This window comes from Cryptomeria japonica, chromosome 10 (genome assembly GCF_030272615.1).
Source record: "Cryptomeria japonica chromosome 10, Sugi_1.0, whole genome shotgun sequence".
NCBI lineage: Eukaryota > Viridiplantae > Streptophyta > Pinopsida > Cupressales > Cupressaceae > Cryptomeria > Cryptomeria japonica.
In genome coordinates, this window is record NC_081414.1 from 398,955,213 (window position 1) to 398,977,609 (window position 22,397).

Here is a 22,397-nt window from a genome sequence, read left to right on the forward strand (position 1 = left end):
GGTTGAGTGACGTTGCCAACCACCGTGGGGATCAAAGGACTTGGTTCGTGATTGGCTCAATGTCTTCTACCTCTTTCCTCAACATTGGATTCTTCTCATTCTCTTCTCTTTCTTGTATGATGTAATCATTGGTTTTATGAGATATGTATTGCATCATTGATCATGTATGTTTTTAACACTCCAATTGGAGATGGAAATAATAATTGATATTGGATATGTATTGGTATTGCTTATGTGCACCAGTGTTGGGAGCGAGCACGAAGTTTGATCTCTTATACTTCTCTATTCTTGGTGTATCATGATGTTATCATAAGAACATTTCAATTGGTGTTTTAAAATGAACTTAGACATGTTCAAATTAGTGTTGGAGGTTGATTTAGTCATCTCCTAATGGGTCTTGAATTACTTACCTAGTCTTGGATATGTTGCTAAGGTAGTGACATTAGGGAACCCTTAGAGGTGACTTGAGTTATCTCATATGGAGTTCCATGAGTTTAGACTTTTGCATGTGCATAGTTGGTTAACAAATAGTTGACCTTATCTTGAGGTTGAGTGTTATAATTGTGTAGGTTATGCATAAAGACACTTAATTACTTCAAAAAATATATATATACATGCATTTATTGTATAGTTTGCTCTTATCCTCTAGGGTTCCTTGGTGGGGCATTACATTTGGTATCAGAGCCCATGTTGCAAAAATAAGATATCTAGTTATGTTGTTGCCCATGAAGTTGATGTTGTTAGCGCATAGTTTTGTGAGTGGTTGTGTTGTGAGATAGTCTTTAGCTTATTGCTTGGGTGCCTCGTGTGGCAATTTCAAGAGTCGAGATGAACTAAACCGAGTAGCTTGCGGTGGAGGAAGAGTGCCTCCTAAATTGCTTGCACCTCTTGGGATGGGTAGGTACCCCTGTGTGAGAGCCCCTTGAGTTGTCTAAGGATCGATTGTTGGTGTCTAGCTCCGTTAGAGTGAGCTCTTGTCCTGCCTTTGTGTGGTCTATGTGTTTGGATGCTCATGTTGACAATGGTTTTGTTGTCTCGTTCGATCTAGCATGATATTAATGAGTGTATGTTGTTTAGGGTTTATGGACACGTCTATTCTGGCTCCAAAACGATAGTACGGATTGACTAACATGCGTGTTAGTCGCGCATTTTACACTGTTGATTTTGCAATAAATGGCTGCGATTGACTAACACATCGCTATAACGTTGTACGAAAGGTCTGTTTTGGAGCCAGAATAGCTTCGGCCTTATATGACCCTCTTGTGTGCCAAGGAATTCCTATAGAGTGATGGTCTCCTTGATGGTTAATTCTTGTGTTCTTGGGTGTATGGTGGCCTTAGAGGGCTGTGTCTATTCTGGCTTCAAAAAAGACGAAACTATCAGACTAACAAGACGTGTTATGAATTCCTATAGAGTAGAATCATTTAATTTATGGTTTGCATTCAATTGTAGGAGTCAAGACCTACCATGTATGCTTGTGTTGTGAATGAGATAAAAGGATATGCTAATAATTAATTAATTTTCAATTAAAATGAATCCTTTGATTTATGTTAAATTTATGGATGCTATTGACCCTAGAGTACAAGTCTCCCAATTGACCTACCACTTGAGAGGGTAATCATAATGAGTGGATGTCATTCCCATATCTTGGATATCGATTGTGTCATTTTGGGATGTGGAGGAAAGCGATGTGTCACTCTCATTCTGATCCTTGTGTCTCAAGAGTATGAGACTGCAGACTGGTGTCTAATCCCTATCTTAGAGGAAACTCTAACTTCCGCATGTCTGTCATGATGACTTTGTCACAACAAACAGTTAAAGTCTTCTGCTTGTGTTGTCATGTTTGGTGCATTGACGTTGCATACCTTGAATCACAACATCTCAAGTGCATATGAAAGTATTATGACTTATTGATGTTGCATTTTCATCACCCAACAAATAAAATGAGTTTGTTTTTTACCACTTATGTCTTGGGTGAAAGCTTGGTGCATTCCAAATCTACAAGAGAAATACTTCCACTAACACATGAGTGTGCAAAAAACTATCTCAGTATTCAATACATAGTGTCGTACTCAAGCAAATCCAGCACATTTAGACTGGGTGGACATTATTTAAAATCGTACTTAAGCAATTCCAGTACCATTTGACTGGATGGACATTATTTAAAATCTGTAGCAATAATAGAATGTAATTACCCTGCTGTTATTTTAGAATAATATCTTAGCATGCTTCTAAAATGACCAGGAATAGCGTACTATTATAACCCTGTTGTTGTCTTAGCATATCATCAAGACACCTGCACCCATCGGCATGTGCTCTTTTTGTATTTAGATATGTGCAGATGTGTGGATATATAAACTAAAGATGGAATAAGATCAACTGTGTCTAAGAAATCCACTTTTTCTAACGAAACTTTGGAATGCAGGGAAAGAAAAAAGGGACCAGTCTCAACACAAGGTCAGATGCATCAATGGCTGGAAACAGCTTAACCATAATCTTGCCATATGTTTAGCCTTAACTGATGGTTCCCTCCTGGGAAAAAAATGAGCGCAAGACCACGTGCAGAAATCTAACATTGTGTGAAACATACAACAGGCATATTCACTTGTGTCTAGTTCATCTGGTTTCTGCAAATATATTATTTTCCTTCAGGCAGAGCGAATGAATCAATAACATCAATATACAATTAATGTTACCTTCAAATTGAATTTCCTTCAATGCACCAAGAACTTGCACCCTCTACAATTGAAAATTTATGTTTCATAGAACTGCAAACACTGTAACCAAAATAACACAGCATAGGTCATATCAGCGTTTCAAGTATTATTTACAGATTTAGCTAGAGAAATTTAAATGATAATTGTTTACAGCTCATAGCATCTTAAGTGATATGAAGATTGTAGTGCTGAATATATTAGTATTACACTGCATATTTACTGAGAAAATTTTGGAAGTTCAAAAGGAGCAAAGGTTCAAAGTCAAGGACTTAAAATAAGTTTAAATCACAGATTAAAAATAGGTAATGGTTAGGAACGTCCAATAAAGAATAACAAAAATTGCAGAGCTGTTTGGTAGCCAGACTTCCTCAATTGTCAAAAATCATTCTAACAATCTTCAAAAGTCATCACAGCAGATATTAAAATTCGCAAAAATGGTATCATTGTCCATCATATTTTGAATTAAGGAGATCATAAGTATTACATCATGTATTAAATAAAAGTTCAAATTTATTCAATAGATTATGTATAGTGCCATATCACTAAGGTGGTGCTTAATATTATATTAGTTTTACAAGTACTGAATCATTAATGCATAAATAATTGCATTTCAGCAGAAAATTGTTGGAAGTAGCAATGTAGACAACTGAGTTGGCATGGAAGCTTCTCCAAATAATTAGGAGAATTTTTACAAAGTTGACCAATAATCCGTGCCATGTTGTTTTGCATGTAATCAGTAAATAGTTCTCTCAATGGTATTACAGCAAATACGATAAGAAAGAAATGGGAGAGTATTTTCAGATCAATCTTTCTCGGAATTTACTGTCAGTAAAAACATAGAAATTGCCATAAGTGAGGTGGTGATATCAAGGATACGAAGCCAATGAAATAAAAATTGACGTACCTCAAGTGGGATAGTGATAAAAAAAAGTATCTTAAGTGGGGCACGTGTGTTTACCCGGAGAAAAAAAGCAAGGGAAAAAATAAAATGGAAAACCACTCTATTAGGAACACTTAATTTTGATGGGGCAACAAGGGCTAATCCAGGTCTCTGATGCAGGTTGTGTAATTCACGACAATGAAGGTAATATAAAGGCCACCACATCCAAGAAGCTCCCTCGTGATGCAAACAATGAAACTGAACTAATGGCACTCTTACTTGGTCTTATTAAATTGGCGATAAAAATATCAGACATTCAAATAGAAGGTGATTCCATGATAGTTACAAGTACAGTTATAGTTAATATCAGCATTCCACAAAGTGAAAATTGAGCAATATTATTAAAATGATTTGGTCAAAATTGGAAATATCTTAACTCCTTTTTGCTTCAACGCTGTTATATAGAGGGAATGAAATTGACAATGAACTAGCAAACTTTGCTACTGATCACCCTTGAGAACCAAATTAATCATTCCCGAAAATCAAATGCATGGGAAGGAATTAACTTAAAGGAAATGTAGAATTTCAAAATAGAGAGCAAAATGCATAATATTACTGACATGACAAACCAGTAACCTACATAGTGTGTACCAAATTACAGATCAGATAATTGACATAAATCTAACAAAAAGCAAAATGATTTAGAGTACCAAATATACTAATGTCACTCATACGATAAATTTAGGCAAATCTCTGTATCCAAATTCACACCAACTGGTAAAGATGAATTTCCACATATATTTACCAATTGCCAAATGGGAGGAAATTCATATACAGCTTGGAGAAAATGAAAGGTGCTTTCTGTATTGGATTGCCATTGACCACAAGGGCTATAAGAAAAATTGTACAATATGAAGTGTTGGACTGTGAAGGAGAAAGCCTTTATGATAGCTAGGTTATCTTCGATTTCTTATTCAATGCTGTGGTCCTGATTCAGGAGAAGGGCATGGTTAAAGTTCAGTGGAAATTTTTGTGGACAAAATGTTCAGGCAAAGAGCAACCGCAGCAATAGAAGATTGTGATATTCAAAACAGTGATGAGGATGTCAGTGGTGTGTTTTTAAGTTGAAGAAATGGTGTTGACAAAGGTAATTCAGGAAGCGCTCATGTCAGACTCCCTTGAAGAATTTGGATTTTTCTTAATAAATGAGTTAAACAGATTGTTTTAATAATCAACCATGGTTACTACCAATTTCTTTTTTCTTTTTCCTAAACATTACCAAACAATTGTACAATCTTACACTGCATAAGATAAGCTCACATAACAAAATAAATCCCTAGACCTAGATCTAATCCTTGATGGTTGATTCAAGATGGCTCTACCTATGTATCCCTTTCTGGGAATCAAAGGTGGCAAAATTCATATGCCAATATAGAAAGACTTTGTCCACACAATTGGGATCAGATCAACCTCAATCACTGATTGAATGCTTCTAATACAGTCCTGAAACAGTCACTGGTGAGGAGGGACCTCAAGGAGATCAATCCGGACCGGTCAGCAATACCACTTGAAGCAGTCACCGGTGAGGAGGGACCTCAAGGAGATCAATCCGGACCGGTCAGCAAGAGTAAACACAACGGAAACACACAGATATGATGGAGGCAATGCAGAACAGATAGTTTTATTGCATGAAAATTAATTACATCCAACCGGTAACAACCAGGTTACAACATACCGGCACACAGGCCTGGTAGAATAGGTCGCAACCGGGACCTTGAATCGAAATATCTTTCTAGGCATAGTCTATCTATTTGATACTTTGATTGATTCTAATTGATTCTGATTTATTACATTCTAAAGCAAGATTACAAATATATATATATATATATCGATCCAAAGGATCCAATCGGCCCAAAAGGGATCAAAACCCGAAGAACAAGACCTAACGTGCAAAATGAACAAGGTCGGTCTCCGCCAAGAGATTCCTTCGAAAAATCCAAAGGATGAAACGTAGAAGGTCGGCCACACGCCAAGAAACATTGAAATCAACGCTCAAGGCTCCGCAAGCTTCGGAAAGGGTTCCGGTAGATCACCAAAATAGGTCTCAGGCAACCGATAACAAAGGAACAACCGGTAACAAGAAACTATCATGGAAACCGATAGCGATATCTTGCCGGAAAGTGATCCAAATGAGATGTGGTTTGAAAGCAAGAAAGATGATCAAGTCTTCAAGTAGAATCCAACTCCACAAGATCCGGTGAGCCAAAACCAGGACACACAGAAAGAAAACTGAAACTGCAAACAAAACAGAAAGGAAAATGTTTTTGGTTGATGCAAGATTGTTGTGAATCGGGGATGCTCCTACATCAAGTCCACATGTAATAGTATGATAACCAAACCATTCCAAACAAATGTTAGTTCCACGCCAGCATCAATGTATGAATCCACATAAGGGACGACTCATACATACATCATATACACACAAAGAGACTAACTCATGTATAAAACACATGTACACAATGTGACTAACTTATACATACATCCCCAACACACAATGTGACCAGTTCATGCGTACATAGTACATACACAATATGATTCACTCAAGCGTACATTACATATGCACAATATGAATAACTTAAAAATCCCATATACACAATATGAAGGATGTGACTGAGGGGCAAAATCACCTTGCGGACACGGTCAACCAGTTAGTCCAATGTCTAAAGAACAATACTAACAAATTAACAATGGCAATAACAATGGAGGAGCCAGTACTTCAGATGAAATTAAGAATGGAAGAGGGAAAGGAAAAGATAGTTATACAAAGTTCAAGAGTTGGACCCATCAAGCCTAATTTCATTCAAAAAGCAGAAGTTTCAGAGGTAGAAACTACACTTCAAGATGATATTTCAACTTGCCATGCAGAATACAGAGCGCTTCCACCACAAATTAGGAGGCTATGTCATTAACAAACTACACGATAATAAGGAGGACCAAGGGCGCAGCAAAGCAAGAGCCAAGGATGCCAAAAAAACTGAAGGATTTGGAGCACACCTTGGGAAAATTAACTCTCTCCTTCCAATGGATAAAAGAACACTACGGAAAGAGCTTGGTTGCAAAAGTTAGATACTTATTTGTCTCTCAAACCAATGGCAAATGATGAAGCTTTAAAATTTTCCACCCTCCATCTTGAGGGTATAGCTCATGATTGGCGGTACCATGGGTTGATTACCTAGGGACATGATCTCATCCACATTTATGAAAAATTCAGTAAACAGTTGATTGAAAGATTTGATGGGATGGATCTTGAAGAGTATGTCAAAGAGTTAGCTCAACTCAAGCAAAAAGGTAATGTGGAAGATTGTGCTGTTGATTTTCAAAAGGTCTCTATCGTAACTGATATTTTGGAGAAAGGCTTATCGCTATCGTGAAGGCCTCTGATTCAGTGGTGATAGTTTCCCAACAAAAAATTATTCATGACCACCATTCTAGAATAAATGTAGGGGGAATGCACAAAAGAACACAATCTTTTTTCTACTAAAGCAAATTGATGAGGAGACAAAGAATGAACTTAGAAAGAAGAAGATATGTTTTTCTTGTAGGGAGCCATGGACTCCAAGACACGGATGCCTTGGCAAAGGGCAAGTTCATTATATTGAAGTTGTATAGGACAAAGATTCAAATTTAGATGAGCCTGAGTAACTAAAACTGATTTGTGGTAGATTTGTTGTTAAAACTGATCACAACAATTTGAGATTCTTCTTAAGCCATAAAGAAGTTGAATATTTTCAACAAAAATGGGTAAGCTACAGGCATATGATTTTGACATAAAATACATGAAGGGAAAGAAAAATGTTGTAGCTAATGCTCCATAGAAAGTCTACTCTGTTCTCTTTCCACTATCTCTGCAGATTGAAAAAAATTTCCATCATAGCTGAGTATGCTAAGAATGAATTTGATACTAATATTCTTGATGAAGTGGAGAAGGATGATAGGTACATAGTGGCAGATGGGCTGATCTTATTCAAAAATTGAGTGTTCATTGTTACTAAATCAAACATGAAGACAAAGATATTAGAAGCATTCCATGATGCACCATTAGCAGAACATCCAAGTTTCTTCAAAACGTACAAACAGATCAGAGAGAGATTTGCATTGAAATGTCTCAAAGAGGATGTTCTTGTGCATATCAAAGAATGTGTAAACTGTCAGCAGAATAGGGAGAGCAAGAATTTCCTACGAGGTTGTTACAACCACTTCCCACTCCTAAATAAAAATGGAAAAGTATCTCCATGGACTTCATTACAGGGCCACCCAAGGTACATGGGAGAAATTGCATTTATATTGTAGTAGATAGATTGACTGAATATGCACATTTTTTTGCTATCTCTACTAAGTACAAAGCACCTCAAGTTGTTGATTTATTTTTCAAGGAAGTGTTTAGATTACATGATTTGCCTAAAAGCACAATCAATGATAGAGATAATAGATTTCTTAGTGCATTTGGAAAGAGTTATTCATTTGACAGTTACAAAGTCTACTCCAAGCACTAGTTTCTGTTGATATGTTTTTTATGCACCTCAAACACAGGATAAAATACCAAGGTACTCTATCCTCTCTTGAACAAAAACCTCTCAAATGATAAGCTTCGTGATCAAATGAGATGACTCCAAGGTTCCTATAGTCAGGTTTTGACTTTATAAATGGATAGACTCAGTGTGTTGATGTGAATTTGCTGAAATCACAAGGGCACTTACATTTTGCTTGAACTCTGTTGGAACATGGATTCTAACTGAACTTTGGAAAATAAAGACAAAAGAGGCAAAGGGTTTAGAAAGACTATGCTACTCCTAAGATCAATGAGTATGATGAATGTTACTTAGATAGGCAAACTCCCTCAAACCAAGGTTTGCTTCGCCATGATGACAACAACTACACAAACACTTGATACATTGTAAATACATCACTCAAATACCCAATGCTAGTGCAACTTGAACAAGTATCCACAATCGAAATTAGCATAATAATGAGGCTCAGGCTAACTTTACACTGTAGCTGACAATCAGTAAACTACAAAAAGTATGAACCAAGGAATTCATTACAATATATTCATAAGCATCCACCATAATCAATGAACTCTAATTAATCTTTGAGAAGTAACAAGGAACCATGCAATATGTAGAAACACAATACATACATCCACCATAACTTCAATGAAGTTATTGAATTGATTTCAACATAATTTGGCAACAATTTCAAGTTTCCTCCTACTCTACTTCTAACTGTTATCTAACCATCTGATTACTAACTAATCTCTATTATCAAACCCTTACAAATGAGAATGTTGAGCCTTATATAGAGAGCTCATTACAAAAGAATGGCCACGATCAAATCCAAATCAATGGCCAATATTACAAGATAAAACCCTAATTAGGGTTAGTTAGGACTAACTTCTTCTCGACCAATGACAAAATTACATTAATTGGACACATGCCTTTTCTAAATTATTACCAATAAGAAATAAGGTTAGGTATATTGAACTTTGTGCCTCCACATGCATAATTAGAGATAAGTTAGGTTCAATGAATCTAGATGCTTTGACTTAGAATCATTTGATTGGTGGATGAAGGTGAGTTGTCGCCACCTCAACTACTTGCACACCTTGTAACTCAGCACAAGTGTTTGTGGTTGAGCAACATCTCTCGATACTCAACATTTCAAATTGCTCCTTGATGAATGTGATGCTAGTGAGAGATATTCCCAGATTGCATCATCTTATATGATTTGATCACTTTCGCTTATCCTTCTTCATACTTGGGAATTCACCTTATGATGTGTCCCAGCTTTCAACCTTGGAATCCTCCACCTTGACTACTTTTGACCTTGATCCTTGTATTGATGTAGGGATATCTTCATGGTGTACTAGCCTTGAATCTTGGATTTCTCGAGGAAATTAAAGATAATTGCAATGTTTCCTCATGTTTATTGTTCTCCTCTTGGTGTGAGAACCTTGAACCTCTTTCTAAGTCTTCCCTCAAATGTGTTGAATTCTCATCATCCTCGTGTTGCATTTGCTCCATCTCTCATGTTGTAGTGCTTTGTATTCAACTTCATTTTATACTTTCTTCATCTTAACCTCTCATCCATTGCAATCACCTTGAATGTATGGATCTTGTCCCTAGCATTCCCTCTTCTTGTATGACTTGATCTCTTGGACTTGTTGTGAAGTTTCTCCTTGCTATCTCCTTGAAGTAATTCATTGTATGACTTGCTTTGCCTCACGTGGTGGAATCCTTAATCTTGAAAGTCTTTGTGAACATTGTATCCTCTGCTCCTTGCATGACCTTGTTGTTGAGTCTCTCATCCTTGATTCACCTCCTTATGCATCTCCTTTGAAGTTCTTGATCTTGTCCTTACAAATGTTGTCCTCTCCTTTTGATGGAGTCTTCATTTCGTGCTCCATACACCTCATTGCCTGCATTAAACCTAGAAAAACAAAAGAAAGAACCTTGAATTATGATGGCGAACAATACCTGAAGTAAGCAAAATGCAAAATAATCCATAAATTCACTTCATGAAACCCTTCAAAATCTGGAAATGACACTTTTCACTTGAAAAACTGAAGTTTCGGGTCTGGAAATGGTTTTGTTTCTGGTCTGATTTTCATCCTTTCAGGTCTGATTTTCTGCACTTAAGATCTGCTCTGCTGTTACAATCAGAATTAGATTTGAATTTGATTGAATGATTGTTGAATGCCTCTTCCATTTTACATGCATCACTCCTTACATCAATCACCTTTGTTCAATAATAGCATTAGTAATTTCATCAAATTTTCTTCAGGAAACCTCTTTTTAAATCTGGAAATGAAACTTTTCAAGTCTGATTCAGAAAATCAGGAATAAAATTCGTATCACATCAATGATTCACTTTAATTTGGACCTAAAGAAAGGAGGAACAGATGTCTCTAAAAATGCAGGAAATCAGTGAGGTGTAATTACCAATTCGCCCTCAATATTGATTGTCAAACTTGCAGCGATTGTTGATGATCAAATTCATATTCAATGCTGGCAGGGTTTGATTGAAATTTGCTCCTTGAACTCAATCTAAGGGTTGATAGATTTGTTATGATGTCGATCGGATTCGCCTTCAGTACTTGATGGAATTCACTCCTCTTACTGCTGAAGGAAGTTGCCTTCAATGGTGATCTTGTTTAGCTTGCCTTAATGATTGTAATAGTTCACTTGAATGTCTGAGGCTATGTTGTTATGCAATTCAAATTTTAGTTCTGCATTTGATTGCTTGTGACTTGAATTGATTTGGATTTGGTGAGCAAATGAAATGCTCACCCCTCTATATAGGCGCTCAAACATGAGTCACACCCCTTGGCCTTTCAATTCCTAAAGCATGCCGACCTTTCAATTTGCCATTTAAATTTAAATTTGAAACACTTTTGTCTTCATGGAGGGCCAACTTGCATTAACATAACGCACCACCTTCCAAATATGCACCCCAATCAAGCCTCTAAAGTCGTGGATTTTGGAGGCTCAAGGATAAACATTGCCTTCCACCCTTAGGTCGTGGATTCTTGCTGGTCATGGATTCTTGAATCTCCTAGACAAATTTGCTCACTTCACCTCTCATCCACTTTGAGCATTAAGGGCATTAAGTCGTGGATTTTGAAGGTATAAGAAAAAAAAATTGATTTTTGATCACCTTGTCATGGATTTTCTTGCTTCTTCCTTCATTAATTCAAACTTGCTATCAACTCCACAATTTTGTGGATTTTAGGAGTATAAGTGGGTCTCTCTTCACCTTCTTGGCATGTTTAATTCCTTGGAAAAGTCGTGGATTTTCCAAAAGCATGGACAAATTTGCAAATCTCTCCTCAAGTCGTGGATAAAGTTGATCATTTCAATTCTTCCTTGTCTTGATCATTAAAAGCACTTGTCACATCCCCAAATTTCACCTAGAACCTCTTTGGAACTTTGTAATGTTTACTTTAAACCTATCTTTGTAATGGTTAGTGAAATTACGAGTATTTCTTATGACAAGATGTGATGTCATTTTATAGTCAATTATGTTCCTAAAGTTTGCGATGGAATAATAAGGGAATGATTATGGAATGTATATTTGATTATGTATGCTGGGATTTTATGATTATTTAACCAACATGCTGAATATGGTCTAACCACATGTTTGCATTGACCAAGTGTTAACCAGGAGAAGGGGTTGTTGTGTCAGCATCTCCGAAGAAAATAGGGAAAGTATCATTCGGGAGAGGATTATAGACGAATGGGAAATGTGTAGATGCCATCTGGAGTTTTTATGAACATTGAACCGTTGTGGGAGCAAGTACTTTGACCAATGGTTTTGGGTTTAGTAATCAAAAGAACCCTAATGTTAGAGTAGCTTCGAGTTGATTCGCATGGTCTTGAAGATTGTCTATATTGTCAACCAGTCGATTGAGCGTGCCTTGTATATGATTAAATGTGTATTTTCCTGAGTAGAGTGAAAACTCCTATAGTCGTGGCTATAAGTTTCAGATGAGTCTTTTCAATCATATATATATATATATACACAAATATTAAATGTACACATAAAATGGCCATAGTCCATATGTGTTTGCATTAATCAAAGTTCGTAAATAAATAAATAAACAAATAATATAAGCTAGACTAATATCATAATTTTCTAAACGTTCGGTCAAACACTTAATAAAAATTAAATTATTGGTTCAATCTGTTGAAAATGTTAGCTAGTTCGGATACCTAATTATCGAATTTTAATGTTGTCAAATGACAATTAAAATTCGTATGTATTATCTCAATTAAATTTGTTATTGGGCTGGACCCAAATGTAACGTGGGAAGCAATTAAATATATTATTGGGTTGGACCCAAATGTAACGTGTAGAGGGAATTACATATGTTATTGGGTTGGGCCCAAAGGCAACATGAAAAGGCAATTCAATGACTATTGGGCTAGACCCAAATGTCTAACGTGGGAAATGTATAATGACAATATAACATTATTAACATGCAAGCCGACTTTAGGATAATTGGCGCCAAAGGTGACATATAGCCACTTCAAGATGAAGTCATTTGAATTTTGAACACACAATAATAATCAAATGCTCTCTCCTCTCCTAGCAGCGATCCTTCCTCATGCGAACTTGTATAAGGCGATTGTGCAAACTCTTCAATGTTGATTGTGGCGAAGATGTCAAAGCTCTTCATAAGGTCTCTTGTGCGAATCTGATCTGAACATCTGCTGCTCCTCCTAATCATGTGATGTTGATAAAGGGCTGCATTCATCACCGATATCTTAAACAGCAATCTGAGATAAGTCATTGCCTTGTAAACTATCTACATTTGAGATAATACATATCACATTTAAAGGCTGGGTTTTTCACCTCCAAGAGGGAGGTTTTCCCAGGGTATTGGTGTCTTGTGTCTTGTGTTTTATTGTTGTTACTGTTTATGCACAGTCTGATTATAACCTGATTGGTTAAATTAACATCTGATTGCTTAAAACTAACATGGTATCAGAGCTTTAGGTTCATTCAAATAATCAGATTATTAGTTGCCCTTCACTTTCAGTTTGTTGTTTTAGTTTTGCAAGACAGTTACAAGTCTGAAAGTAGAGGATAGACTTGAAGGTGCCCTCAATTTCACATCATGGAAGGTTTGTGTCCTCCTTGCTCTTGAAGAATTAGAGCTGTTACAGTTTGTGGAAGATATGGATCTAACTGAACCTTCGCATCCGAAAGAGCTAAAGCAATTCAAGAAAAATTCTCTCAAAGCAAAGAAGTACCTTATTGATTCCGTGAAGGATCATCTTGTTCCAGTCATCTCCAAATTGAAGACAGCTCGAGAGATGTTTAAACATCTAGAAGGGATATATGAGATCAACAACATCAGTCGGACAATTACATTGAGGCAGCAACTTCTTCAAGTCAAAATGAGCAAAGGTGATTCAGTCATGTCCTCCTTCATGAAGATTTCAGAATTGAATGACCAACTCAGCGCCATTGGAAGCGAGGTTGTGGACAAGGATATTGTCATGATTGCTTTGAATGGTCTTCCTGACTCTTGGGATCCTTTTATTCAAAGCATAAGTGGAAGAGCTGAATTCCCTTCCTTTGATCGCCTTCGGAGAGATTGCATTCAAGAGGAGTCACGTCTTGCTGCCAGAGAAATGCATAAAGGCTCTCATGGAGGAGATCAACATGTGCTTGCATCTCAACATGTTAGAAGAAAGGGAGGTCATTGGAAGAAGAACAACTTCAAAAGAGATAGAGACTTCAGACCTCCTGCTTACGATTCAAGGAAGAAGTCAAGGGATCTTTCACGTGTCTGTTGCTTCAAATGTGACAAGTTTGGACATTATGCTAAAGAATGTCAAAACCTGCCCATGCAAGGAGAGGCCAACCTGAATGAAGTTGCAAACTCATAAGACAATGAAGACTACCTCTTCATTTCTGCCTTGTCCAGCAATGTGCCAACCGATAGCAACACTTGGTTGATCGACAGTGGTGCATCTAGACACATCACGGGATATCAAGAGCATCTCTCAGACTTGATGGAGAAAGAGTCCAACCTTCATGTGGTAATTGGTGATGATGCTCAGTATTCGGTAAGAGGTTTTGGTAGCACTTCTTTAAATTTAGAATTTGGCATGTCCTTGCATCTTAGTGATATCTTATTTGTACCGGGAATCAAGAGGAATTTAATTTCTATTTCTGTTCTAGAAGATAAAGGTTATCAAATAGCATTTTCTGAGGGTAAAGTACTTGCATGGCCTAAGAAATCTAGTATTAAATCGGTTCATGTTATTGAAAATAGATATGATAGTTTGTATAAGCTTTCTGCTAACCCCATTCGAGCACTCATTCATGAAGCTCCTGAATCTAGCGAGCTATGGCATAGAAGGCTCGGTCATCTTCACTATCAGGCACTTCCTTCACTTGAAAGGAAGGTTAAAGGTATGCCTAAACTTAATCAATCTCATGATGATGCTTGCAAAGGTTGTGCATTAGGTAAGAACACTAAAAATCCATTCCATAAAAGTGAAAGTAGAGCTAAAGAAAAATTAGTTTGATCTATGTGGACCCATGTTTGTTCCTTCACCTAGCGGATTTCTATACTATGTTACATTTATAGATGATTTTTCTAAAAAGACTTGGATTTACTTTCTAAAATCTAAAGAATCTGATGAAGTGTTAAGTAGGTTTAAAGAATTTAAAGCTCTAGCTGAAAATATGTCTAGTAAAAGGATTAAAGTGTTAAGATCTGACAATGGAGGTGAATACACCTCAAGTAGCTTCAATGACTTTTGTGTAGAAACAGGAATTAAGAGGGAGTTTTGCATTCCCTACAATCCTCAACAAAATGGTGTAGCTGAACGAAAGAATAGAACAATTGTTGAAGCTGCCAAAGCTATGATTCACGATCAGAACCTGCAAACCTTCTTATGGGCTGAAGCATCCAAGACTGTTGTGTACATTCAGAATAGATGTCCTCACCGTGTCCTGAAGAACATAACTCTCGAGGAAGCTTTCACAGGAGTCAAACCAGATATCAGCCACCTAAGGATCTTTGGAAGTCTTGTCTATGTTCATGTGCCAAAGGAAAAGAGGACTAAGTTAGAGCCTTCCGGGAAGAAGGGTATCCTTGTTGGATATAGTGAATCTTCCAAGGCATTTCGCATCTACATTCCTGGTCAAAGGTACATTGAGGTAAGTAGGGATGTCACCTGTGAAGAAAATATTGCTTTCAAGAAATCTAAGGTTCTCTTATTGATAATGATAAAGAAGTTAATGATAATCAAGATATGGATATTGATACTAACCTTGAGATTCAAAGGGAGCCTATTGAGCCTCCTGAACCTATTGAGCATGATAATCCTCCTGAGCCTCTGGTTCCAACTGATGGACTTAGAGATATTGCAGTTAGCAAGAAAAGACCGCATTGGGTTAGAAGCACAATTCAAGATGCAGAAAAATTTGCAGCGCCTAGTGGCATTTTCAGAGAAAGTAAGAGTCCTCAGAAGCTCCCTAACTATGTTGCAATGATGTGCAACATCATTGAGGCTGAACCATACAGCATAGAAGAAGCTATGAACAAGCAAACATGGAAGTTAGCTATGGACGAAGAGTATCAATCCATCATCAAGAATGATGTCTGGGATGTTGTGCCTAGACCTAAAGGTAAGTCTCTTGTTTCTTCCAAATGGTTGTTTAAAATTAAACATGCTACTGATGGTAGTATAGAGAAATATAAAGCTAGATTTGTAGCTCGTGCTTTTTCTCAAAAGGAAGGCATAGATTATGAAGAAACATTTGCTCCTGTTGCTAGATATACTTCTATTAGAACTATTATAGCTATTGCTGCAGCCAAAGGTTGGAAAATACATCAAATGGATGTAAAAACTACCTTCCTTAATGGTGTTATTGAGAAAGAAGTCTATATTGAAAAGCCTAAAGGTTATGAGATTCATAATAGAGAGACTCATGTGTGCAGATTGAAGAAAGCTCTCTACGGTCTTAAGCAAGCCCCTAGAGCTTGGTATGAAAGAATTGATAAGTACTTAGTCAATTTAGGATTTTATAAGAATGATGCTGACCCTAACATTTACTTTAAAGTATTTAATGGTAAAATGCTAATTCTGGTTCTATATGTTGATGATTTATTTCTAACTGGTGAAGATAGTCTCATCATTAGGTGTAAGAAAGAATTAGCTACTGAATTTGAAATGAAGGATCTAGGTCTAATACATTACTTGCTAGGGTTAGAAGTGTGGCAAAGACCTAATAAAATTATTCTAAGTCAAGGTAAATATACTATTGATATATTGAAAAGATTTGGTATGATGGATTGTAAAGCTATGTCTACTCCTATGGAAACTAACTTGAAGAAATTGAGTATTTCTACAGCTAACTCTGATTTTGCAGATCCTTCAGAGTACAGGCAGTTGATTGGATCCTTGATGTATCTAGTCAACACTAGACCAGATATTTGCTATGCAGTGAGTGCACTTAGCCAATTCATGAACCAGCCAAAGCATGTTCACTTGGTGGCAGCCAAGCACATCCTGAGATACTCGCGTGGAACAATTGGCTATGAGCTGAAGTATCCAATCAACACAGCAATCAATTTGGAAGGCTACTCTGATTCTGATTGGGCTGGAAGTGTTACCGACAGGAAAAGCACTTCAAGAATCTGTTTCAGCTTGGGTTCCGCTATGATCTCTTGGGCCACTAGGAAACAGTCCTCAATTGCATTAAGTACTACAGAAGTTGAATACATTGCTTCAAGTGTGGCAACTAGAGAAGCAGTTTGGCTTCGCAAGCTTCTTGCTTGGTTGTTTGGACAACCTTGGGAATCCACTGTTATTTATTGCGATAATCAGAGTTGTATTAAAATGTCTAATAATCTTGTATTTCATGATAGGTCAAAACATGTGGAAACTCCTTATCACTATATTCATGATATGGCACAAAGAGGTGCCATCCAACTGAAATATATCAGCACTGATGAACAGGTTTCTGATGTTCTCACCAAGCCTCTAGCTTGGGTGAAGTTTGAGTACTTCAGAGAGAAGCTTGGAATGGTGGAGAACACAACATTGATTGAGAGGGAGTCTCAATCTTAGTGATGCAATTCAATCTACATCTTCCACCCTCTGCGAGCAATGCAAGGTGGAGTCACCCTCTGCATCTTAGCTCGTAACTAAATAGGGCATCTGAAAATGAAGTGCCCATTAGTCTCCACCTCTTGGAGAGAGCAAAGACAGCATATTTAGTCCTAGTGAAGAATATGATAGTCTATCTCAGCTCGTAACTGGTGGGAATACCACCTCAGTTGACCAAGGGGAAAACCTCAAGCCATGTAGCTAATGATGCCAAAGATAGCGAGGACAACATCATATATAATGCTCCAGCTATGAGAAATACTTTGTATAAAAAGAAAGCTTTGGGATGAGTGGCACAAGAGGGGTCCAAGTGACATAGATGTACTGTCTATAAATGTCCTCTTTGGTAGCTCTACTGATGGCTTCCTTCAAAGGAAGGAGTCAAGTAGGAGCATCCAAGAACACGTGAAAGGAGGTAGTATATCAATAGAGATGCCAATGGAAAGCAGAAAGCTAGTTCAAAAATACCAACAACATTGGCAGCGATTGGAGCGGAATGAAGCAATCTGCTCAAAGATACAAAAAGCTAAGTATGAATACTTTCATGACTACAAGTTGAAGCTCCCACAGATCTGAGTATGTGGATGTAGAGAGTAAGTCCACAAACAATCTCGTGACATGATGGTTGGCCAAAAAACTCGCCTAAAATTGCTCTAAGGAACAGTCCACTTGCAAAAGCTCACGCACCTATAGAAGGGAGTTTTTCAATATGAGCACAATCAATAGATCCCAAAATAGGTCCCCAAATCAGAAACCCATATAAAACTACAGGATTGATGATTGTATCAAAAAAACAAAAACTTTGAGGGTATATCTTGGAAGTAGATTTAGAAACATTGACACTCCAAAACAGAGAGGCATATTCCTTACAAAGACGTGATTGAGAGGCCCACTTCATGTTGAAGAATGGACCAGAAAATTGAGCTCCCAAGTATGAGTACGCCAATGTCATCTCCAAAGTTGCTCCCTTCAATAATAGCTAGAATCTAGGAAGTGAATGTTTGGAGATATTGAAAATCATGATCCTACTTTTACTATGACTGACCAAAAACTGGCAAAAGTTCACAAAAATGAGCAAGGGCATCCAGTTGCAACTATAAACCTTCAATGGAAATGAGAAAGAACATAATTGGCAAAAACTAGTATAGCTATAACTACGTCATGTAAAATACAACCATCACCCATATGAGCAGGTAAATGTTGAAAGTTGGTGAGAGAGGACACCGTAGTTTGACCCCAAGGGCACTCTTCACAAAGTAGAAAAGATTAAGAACTACAGAATCATCCAATAACTATCTCATGACACCTCCAAGCTACGGTGTTGAGAATCAAAAATATTGACATCATGAATTCTCTGAAAAAGCATCTCAGAACTAAGTGAAAAGGCATTCTTTAAGTCTATATATCACCAAAAGATTGTTGAAAACCAATGACAAGCCTCTTCAATAATAGCCCAAAGTATACAAATGTGGTCAATGGTCTAATAATCTATCTTCAAGCCAACTTGCCCCTGTTCTCTAAGGTTACATCTCTCTAGGTGCCCAAACAATTACAGGTCTAACACCATGGCATTAAGTTTGGCAATTTAATACCCAACCATGATGGCATTATAGATGTCAAGGTTACAGAGGTACCCAGATTTATGAATAGGATGAAATATGCGCTAGGAACAAGATTGAGGAAAGCCTAAAACAAATCACATCCTTAAAAAAGTTTCTGAAGAAAAGTAAGGAGATCCACGCAATATTCGGTAAATTCTACTTGGAAGCCTTCACAATCTACTACTTTGCTAGCACATAACTTCAAAATAGCCCTCTTGACAATACACATGGAGAAAAGATAGAAGATGGTGTTGGGGTGGGTACCATTAGAGCAGTTTGGTCAGGGACATCATAAAGAGAGCTAGCACAAGAAATTCACACACCAATTAGAAGTTCATAGTTTTTCTTGGGGAAAGAGTGTGCCAAAAGATCTTGAGGGAGAAGTGAAGATCCGCAAGGAGGGAAAGTCATAAAGAAGAAGAAGTTCTCGCTTCTTACATTAAAGAAGAAAAAAATACTCCCTACGAATGGAGTTTATGGAGGAAGGGTATAAGGTTTAGTGAGATCCAAAGTTTTTGCTAAAAATATTTACACTCGTCATCAAACCACTAGTTCATAGGGAAAGATCTATGGAAGAGAGGTGGTCTGGTGTAATGGATGGTGTAGGGGCCAAAATCAAGGGCAACATCCAAAAGGGATTGACATAAGAACTCATGCATGGAATCAATGATGTGAAGAGGGAGGGAGGAGAACTTGGGCAAAGGGAGAGACAATCAGAATAGTTGAGGGTGCAATCATTGCCAAAGTAGATTGTCGTTTGTTCATTGTTGGGTGATATGATGGGGGCACGGGGGGGTGGGAAGGTGAAAATTTAGCATGAAGGGTGAGTATCAAGGTAGCATTGTGAACAAGTGGGAGCAAGGTGGAAACAAGGAAATTGCAAATGTGGAGGAAGATTGATGACAAGCCTCTTCGATAATAGCCCAAAGTATAAAGAAGTGGTCAATGATCTGATGATATCTCATGAAGTTGACTTGCCCCTAAGCTCTAACGTTAATCCTCCAAGTGCTCAAGAAACTACATGGCTAACACCTAGCATAAAGTTTAGCAAATATATGCCCAATAATGAGGGTGTTGTAGTTGCAAGGTTGAAAAGACCTCCAAATTTATGAACAAGATGAATTCTGTAATAGAAAAAGATTGGGGGAAGCCTGAACAAACCACCTCCTTAAAAGGTGTTGCCAAAGGAAAGGTAGGGGGATCACACCCATATTTGATTAATTCTCGTTAGGGGCATTCACAATATGTTGTTTTGCTAGTACTTAACTTCAAAATAGCCCTCTTGACTATGCACATGGAGAAAACAGTAGAAAATGGCGTTGGGGTGGGGACCATGACAATAGGTTGGTCAAGCACATTGTAGAGAGAGCTAGCATTGGAAACCCAAGCACCAATTAGAAGCTATAGTTTTTCTTGAGAAAAGAGTGCACCAACATGTCTTAGGGGAGAAATGAAGGTCTACAAGGAGGGAAAGTAATCGAGAAGAAAGAAATTATCACTTCTTAGATTGAAAAAGACAACAATTCTCCTTATAGATGGAGATTATGGAGGGAAGGTCACATGTTAGGGAGAATCGAATATTTGATGAAGAGATTTACACTCATCATGAAACCACCGGTTCATAGGGAAAGATCTATGTAAGCGAGATGATCTAAGGTAATGAATGGTGTGGGTACAAGAATAAAGGGTAGCATCCCAAAGGACTTGATGAAAGAACTCATGCATGGAATCAATGGTGGGAAGAGGGAGGGAGTAGAACTCAAGCAAAGGGAAAGACAAGCAAAATAGTCAAGGGTGCAATCATCATCAAAGTGGATTGTAGTGTGTCGAGTGTTGGTGGATGTAGTAGGAGGGGCTAGGTGAAAAGGGTGGGAATCAGCATGAAGGTTGAATGTCAATGCAACATGGTCAATAAGTGGGAGCTAGGGGGGAGTAAGGAAACTACAAATATGGAGGATGAGAGACTTTCAAGTGAGAAAATGGTCCACAACGCTCACACCACCACCATGAGGAAAGCAAGTAAACCTACCAAAGTTGGGGAAGCAAGGGAGACCATTAAGAATGTGAAGTTATGAGATTCCCCTGACTAGAGGTGTTGCCCATAGGCCATAAGAACAATATTTGCCAATGTAAAATTTATATAAACCAAACTCCTCTAGGTCCATCTTATCATCTTAAGTAGACATAACTCATCCTTTGCAAGATCAAGAATGGTATCTAGTGGGTTTCAATATAGCATTAAAGTTTCCAAAAAGAATGATATCATCAAATATGGAGTATTTGAGATCTATAGATATAGATAACTATACAAGTCCCCATCAACATGAATGACAAATGGAGATGAAGCAAGGGAAAGTGTGTTTAGTCCTAAATGTATAGTTGGTGAATGATCAGATAACACATTATTTCCCACTCATACCAAGCATTCATGAAACAGAATAATTGTACATCGAAACATAAATGACAAATGATAATAATTAGACCAAAAAGTTGTATCTTTATTCCAATGTCCAGGATTGTCCATACATAATCCCCCCCTGCCGAGGTTCCAACCAAACAATATATAGACCCGACAGTTGGCCAAGTTGCCAACCGTCACCAACTCCCAACTACCCGACAGCAACCTCTCGGCAACAGCAAAACATAACCACACATAACACACTTATAATTATTATTCATACTAACATACGTTTTGACCCCTAACATTAGCCCCCCCAAAAACGTAGTCGTCTTCCAGACGACTCAGACAAGAGAAACTGAAATGAAAAACATAGCTAAGACCGAGAAGAGGGAGGAGGTGCCCCTGTAGTGGTCGTTGTAGGAGGCTGTTGACCGGCCTGTAGTTTCAAGTTCTTTTCTGCCATCAACTGTCGTTCACGAGCTTTCTTTACCATGTGAGTAGCTTCCAGTAGCTTTTTGTCCTTTTGTTCCAACTGTGAAGTGAGCGCCGCCACCTGGGCTGCTAATGCCTGTGCCTCCTCTTGTATGCTACAGCAGGCCTCACAGGTAGTCATCTTCATTTCCATCTCCTTCCTCAAACTCTTCTCTATTGTGGCCAACTCTGCCTGCTTCTTACTCTCCTTTTCCAGGGTTGTTATGTACATCTGTTGAGCCTCTTTCTCCACTTGATGCTGTTGCATCTGTAAGTACACCTCTCGGAAAGCCCCCTCCATGCTGCGGAAGGTGGTGCCTAAGGTACATGTACCTCCTATCAAATGCCTGTGGGTCCAGTTCTGAATCATCTCGGGCGTACTATGGTCCGGCCACCCCTGCTGCTCAAAGTGTTGTGTGAACTCATCCTTGCACCCTTCGGTCATGAAGTGACTCAGCTGTGTAGCGTCGGCTGAATTGTCGGCCTCCATCTGTCCAGTAAGCTGAGCCATGCTGCATGCAACATCAGAGAGCCCTTGTAGCTCCTCTAAGAATCGTCTGAGTGAGCCTGCTGGGTCATTCGGGTCGGGTGGTGTGATATGAAGTCCCGTGAAAGCTCATGCCGGTCCAGTGCTCT

The 22,397-nt window shown here is 38.0% G+C and overlaps 1 protein-coding gene across 3 annotated transcripts in view; it reads right to left on the bottom strand.

Moving 5' to 3' along the window:
* Nucleotides 1-2,089: 2,089 nt before the first annotated feature.
* LOC131038527 (uncharacterized) overlaps nucleotides 2,090-22,397 on the bottom strand; it is a 78,675-nt gene continuing 58,367 nt past the window's right edge. Inside the window, exon 3 of one of the 3 annotated variants that reach the window (XM_057970978.2) lies at nucleotides 2,090-2,768. The gene's annotated coding sequence lies outside the window, so the exon portion shown is untranslated. Of the gene's footprint in view, nucleotides 2,778-8,867; nucleotides 10,084-22,397 lie in introns of those variants that run through there. The other 2 variants (XM_057970977.2, XM_057970979.2) reach the window with 2 other exon arrangements.